Below are 6,923 nucleotides of genomic sequence, written 5' to 3' on the forward strand. Positions count from 1 at the left end.
GGAATGGATATAGTGGGTCCTTTGCCACAAACGCAGAGAGGTAATAAATATCTCTTGACGTACGTAGACCACTTTACGCGATATGCTGAGGCGATACCCATAAAAGACTTATCGGCCGAAACTGTGGCGCGTGTTTTTGTGAACGAGGTCGTCCTTCGGCATGGAGCGCCGGAGCGGTTACTGACGGATCAAGGGACAAATTTTGTTTCGGAGCTAATGAAAGAAGTTTGTAGACTATTGGGAATCAAGAAGATTCAAACCACGGCGTATCGGCCCCAAGTAAATGGACGGGTGGAGCGATTGCACCGAACACTTATTGGAATGGTGAAGCATTATGTGAACAGTAAGGCACGGGACTGGGACGAACATATAGGACTGGCGCTAATGGCTTACCGGAGTGCGAAACATAATGCTACGGGGTTCACCCCAAATTGGTTAACCTTTGGGAGGGAAGTACATATTCCTTTTGACTGTGACGTGGGACCGAGAATAGATGACCGAGGAGAGTTAAGCTACCCAGCGGAACTGCGAAGGCGACTGGACGAGGCTTATATATTAGCAGCAGAACAAGCGCGGAAACTAGAACAAACTAATGCCGAGAGAATGAATCGGGGAAGGCACGAGAGAAATTTAAAGGAGGGTGATTATGTATATATTTAAAATCCGATCGTGCCCAGCGGAGTCAGTAAGAAGTTTTTCAAACCATGGAGTGGGCCATACAAAATCATAGAAAAACGCGGGGCTGTGAACTACGTGGTAGATAAGGGCGACGGTAAGACCCAAACTTACCACATAGATCGGCTAAAATATTATAAAGCCTGGGAAGATCCAGACGTATCGGAAGAACAAATCGGCAACCAAGCAAAACCTACGTTATCCCTTCCGCGAATAATAGAAGATGGAGTAGAGGAGAGACCCAGGATGACCGACGACGAGGGAAGCGACGAGGAAGGAGAGATTGTATGGGGTTATGCAAGAGAGCCAGAGGTTGACGACGATGACTTAGGGGGTACGGCAGATATTGGAGACGTTCCGGACGAATCGAGAGTGATAGCCCCAAGAACGAGAAGGCCTCCACAGCGATACACTCCAACCTCCGATGGAATTGGCGAGAGTGAGTTCTGGACAGATGACTCCGGTCTCAGTGAAGAACTGCGGGACTTGCAGCAGCTTGCGGACACCAGCAGTGAAGAAGAGCAGATGGTAGCGGCAGAAGTAGGGGAAAGTTCGGGTGACGAGGAAATCCTAGACATAATTAACGAAGCAACCGTGGAGGAACCTGGGTTATCAAGAGGAGGCCGGCCTCAGCGAGAGAGGCGAAAACCCCTTAGATATCGTATAGAGGATTGAAAAGGATTGCCCTTGGGGCAATCTTTTTATATGGAGGGGAGTGATGTAACGTCCCTGGTTTTACGGCCGTCAGCCGGGTGCCTGTATTGTTGGTCGCGGTAACAAATTCTTTCCGTGTAAAATGAGGTGTTTTTCGTCGGCGGCTGAGAATGGAAATGTTTATGACACGCGATAGGAGCAGGTGCATTTTGGAGGATAGTAAAAGGGATTTATGATTTCGTTTGTTGGGTGTTGAAACTTCTAAGAGACGAGAGAAAAACAGATTCGAGGATTTTATGGCAGTGTTATTTTGTTCTTTGGGGAGTGCGCTGCGAAGAACGGTCAAAATAAAAGACGATTGGAATGTTTTGTTTTGCTCGGCGTGTGTGTAAGCGAACGAAGGGTAATTTTTTTTCTTGTTACGGATTAATTCCTTGAGGAAAGGGGTGCGATCGGAACTACTAGTGATCTGCGGAAAAAAATACGAATTCGCGTAATACCGTACTAACTATGTCCGAAGTTGTCGTCTAGAGTGTAGACTTGGAACACTAAATGGCGGATTAGCTGGGACCCGGGAGCAGTAAGACGGTGGCGGATACTAGAGGTGGTGTCTCATCACCATCGCAGAGGACGTCAACCAGTTCGTGTGTTTGCTGAGACTTCGGAAGTCGTAGATTTAAGGTAATTGACTTTTCTTATTTCTTAGTAGGACCTTAGAACATTATAGACGGTTCGATACATTAATATATCTACGTCATACGTTATTGGTATCTGGAATGATACAAACCAAAGACGTATGGCGTAGATATATTAATATTATGTGACACATGACAGAAGCTCGAAACAAATGACAGTCGATGAAAAGCCCTATATAGGGCTTTTCATTCAAAGTCATTTGTTTCGAGATTCTGTCTTATATCGTATAATCCGTGTATATTAATATTATACACAGATTATACAAAATACGACAGAAGCTCGAAACAAATGACAATCGATGAAAAGCCCTATTAATTGCCTAAATATAATTATTTACCTTAAAATTTCAAAGCCCAATATAAAATTAGTTGTGAAAACAACTGTTTGTGTAATATAAAGAAACTTCAAAACGCAAAAATTCGACAAAAACCGCAAAAAGTTCAACTGACTGACAGCCACAAAATTAAACAAATCAGAAACGTCAAACAAATTGTGCTTAAAATATGAAAACATACCGAATCGTCTTTTTTGTACCTATCTCTTTTCAATGCACTGAGTCTAGATGGTTCATAAAAATAACATGTGTTGTTACTTAATAACAAACGGCAGCTGGTTTGTCATGAGTTTCATGCATGTAAGAGAATGATGCTAGATAAAAAGTATGTGTTTTATCTCGCCAGGTATTAATGACGCACGGGTAAAGACTCGCGGACTCAACTGTATATAGAGTATCGTTGGAGTTATCTATTACTAAAAGAAAATGAAATTACGAAAATTTGTAAAATTCTAATTATTTTTAAAAAATTATAAATTCTTAACCGGTCAAAATGTTTGAGGTTATTACTTATGCTAAAGTAAAGAAAGTTTCGTAAAGATTACCATAAATTTTAGTTTTTGTGGAAATGAAAGAGTCCTAAAAATGAAATGAATCGAAATTTTCCAAAAGAAAATCGAAACAGTCCTCTCATTTTCATCAAAACTTACCTTAATATTGATGCTATTAACTTATTTAGCGCATTGATACGTATTCGTAAGTGCTTTGACAAGTCAATGTTTACTAAGTACATTTTATAAAATGCATCATTTTTACGTTAGCTTGAATACTTAGATTTGACCCACCGAAGATTAGACCCACCGAAAAAAAATAACATTCAATTACCTATCATATAACTTCATTATCACATATATCACTTTGAATTAATTTTAAAAGGTTTGCAAGTAAGGACCTTATTTAATTTTTTATTAGCTTTAATTTTGGTAATGAAAACTTTTTTTGTAAAACTTATAGTTTTTGAGTTATTTATGAAAAAGCGCTTATGCGCTTATAGCGATATATGGAGTTATTTTTAATAAAATAATTTTCTGCCCCGAGAAGGGGTCCACCCCAGGGTAAAAGCACAAGTTGGCACCATATTAATTGTGTTTCTTGAGGTATCCTTTAAGTACTCACCAATTTTGATAAAAATCAATGGTGGTTCAACGAAATCGAAGGTGAAAACCTTCAGTGACTGCACTATTAACAATTTTAGAATTATGCAACTGATGAAGATTAACATAAACAGCATTATGAAATGTCAAATGATGATGTCAAATATTCGCAACTAAGTAAATAAATTAAAATAATTTCCGTGTTTTTAAAACCGGTACTTGGAAATATTTAAATGCAATTCGATAGCTAAAATGTTAAAAGCAAGTTTAGTGGAGTCACTGAAGGTGGATATGAGCTATTACCTCCGATTTCGTTGAACCTCCATCGATTTGCATGAAAATTGGTGAGTGGTTAGAGGATATCTCAAGGAACAAAGGTGACATGGTGCCAACTTGCGCTTTTACCCTGGGGGTGGATGCCACCCCTTCTCGTGGGTGAAAATTATTTTATTAAAAATAACCCCATAATTCGATACGGGGACAAATTTGAAGCAAAATTTGTTATATAAAGTTATTAAAATAAATCAAAACTTTTTGAGTTATTAAAGATCAAAGATTTTAATTTTTCTTCACAAAAATGCATGTTTTTAACAAATTTTTCATCAATAACTCAAAAAGTGTAAGTTTTTACAAAAAAGTTATTATTATCAAAATTGAAGCTAATAAAAAAAGAAATAAACTCCTTACCTACTACAGGAACCTTTTAATGTATATTTTTTTCGGCGAGTAAAAAACTCTAAGTATTAAAGCTGAAATAACGGGAAATTGATGCATTTTATAACAAACTTATTAAATATTTGTCAAAGTACTTAAAAATATCTATTAAATGAGCCCCCTAACATGTTGATAGCGTTAAAATTTATGCTCCAAATTTTTTTAAAAATTTATCTTTTAAAAATTTTTCCAAAAAATGTTATTGTTTTTTTTTTAATAACTCCGTTCTTGTTTACGATATCAGGTTCATCTAAAAACTGCTGGAAATATAATTCCAAGTTCTATTTAAGCACGTTGAACCTAATCTTTTAAACCCCTTACTTTTTTAAAAAATAAACGCTTAAATAACCCCGGTTGCATGGTTCCCACAGCAAAATTTAAGATTTAAACGTTTCTATCTCGGTTATTTTTTACCCTATAGAAATAGTAAAACAGGTAGAATATTTGGCACAGAAAAAACTAAAATTTATTTATATATAATTTTTTACGTATATTGAGTATTTTTGGAGTTATTATCAAAAATATATGAGAATTACAATAATTTTAAAAACTACGATTTTTTTAAATTATATCTTTTTTTTAAATATGCATTCTAAACCGATCAAAATTATCGAACACATTACTTTTGCCAATATAAAGAAGTTCTTGTAAGGATTACTATAAATTTTAATTTTTGTGGAAATGGCGTATGTTTTATTTTTCACTTTTTCCTAAAAAAATTCGAAACGGTTCTTTTACTTTCATTATAACTTGCTTAATTTTGACGCTATTACCTTGTTCTGAAGCTCATTTGATAGGTACTCCGAAGTACTTTGGCAAATGTTTTGCAGGAATATTTTATACATTGCATCGTTTTCCCGTTATTTAAGCTTGAATATTTAGATTTGAGTACTCGTCGAAAAAAATACACATTCAATTGCCAATAACTCACTTTGAACTAATATAAGTTTAGTTTTTATGTGAGGAATGTATTCAATTTTTTATTATCTTCAATTTCAGTAATAATAACTTTTTTGTAAAAGCTTATAGTTTTTGATTTATACGTCAAAAACCAATTTAAAACATATATTTTTTTTACGAAAAAATAAAATCTTTGGTCTTTAATAACTCAAAAAGTGTTGATTTATTTTAATAACTTTATATAACAAATTTTGCTTATAATTTGTCCCTCTATCGACTTATAGTGTTGTTTTTAATAAAATAATTTTCACCCCCGAGAAGGGGTGGCATCCACCCCAGGGTAAAAGCGCAAGTTGGGATCATGTCACCTTTGTTCCTTGAGGTATCCTCTAATTACTCACCAATTTTCGTGAAAATCGATGGAGGTTCAACGAAATCGGAGGTGAAAACCTTCAGTGACTGCACTAGTTAATTTAGTTAAATAAACAACTTTTTTAAGAAAAAAATTGACTTAAAAAAAAATGTTATTAAATCCAATGAAATGAATAATAAATAACAGTCATGTCAATACTGGTTGTAATTTTCAAGAGCACAAAAATTTAAAATGGTCTTAAATAGTATCCAAGTTAGACTTGGACTAAAAAACTCAACTGACGAAAATATCAGGAGTTATCGAAAAGAATACAAATCTAAGAACAAACAACATTAATAATAGTCTAAGATCCGATATAAGATCGAACTCTACCTTTCTGTTTAATGGATAAAAAATATTTTATATGTAATTTAGTATGTTAAAAACAAGGGGTGCCCGATATAATTTTGTTTTGATAATTAATATAAATAGGTACTATAATTAATTGATAATTAAAAAATTACTTTTTTTATAAATTTTTAAAAAATTCGGCCAAGACAGATATTATTTTAGATTTTTTGATCATTCTAAACAAAAATGGTCTTTTGTAATTATTATTTTTAAGTTTGTTTTCGAGTTTTCAACAATTTAACTGAAAAAATGACGAAAGATGACGATTTTTAAAGTTCAAAAATTTAAATAAAAAAAATTATTTTTAAAATCACGAAGTACCTAAATTTAAGTTCAAACCTTTTTCTATCAGTACTTGATAAGTATTTTTTTTTGACTTATTTCATTTAAGAACATTGTTTTTTAGTTGTTAATGCAGCCCGATCGCCCGCCTTCCCATAAGGAACCTTTCTCATTAACAATTACCTTTTTCATATCAATAAAAAAATATATTTTAGAAAAAAACATGGCAAAAATTCTTATCGGAACCTAATAGAAGAAGGTTTGAGCTTGAATTGAGGTACTTGATGATTACAAAAATAGTATTTTTTATTTGTGTTTTTTAGCCTTGAAAATCGGCATTTTTTTTTTGTTTTAAATTGTTTATAACTCGAAAACGACCAACTTTATTAACAACTAAAAAACAATACGTCAAAATGAAATAAGTCCAAAATACTTATCAAAGTACTGATAGAATAAGGTTTGAACTTGAATTTAGGTACTTCGTAATTTCAAAAATAATATGTTTTATTTATATTTTTGAATCGTCATCTTTTGTTCTTTTTTTCAGTTTTCAGCTTTAAATTGTTGATCACGATCTGAAAAACGATCAACTTCAGAGAAAAATTACGAAAGACTTTTTTTATTTTAGAATGATCCAAAAAAATTAAAATAATATCTGTTCGGGCTGTTTTTTTTTAATTTATGAAAAAAGGTCATTTTATAAATTTATAGTCAGGACAAAATTATATCTTGTTTTTTATAATTCTTAAAATACTAAATTACATATCAAATAATTTTTTACCATTAAACAGATCGGTGCAGATCGATCTTA

This window comes from Diabrotica virgifera, chromosome 3 (assembly GCF_917563875.1).
Source record: "Diabrotica virgifera virgifera chromosome 3, PGI_DIABVI_V3a".
In the NCBI taxonomy this organism is placed as follows: Eukaryota; Metazoa; Arthropoda; class Insecta; order Coleoptera; family Chrysomelidae; genus Diabrotica; species Diabrotica virgifera.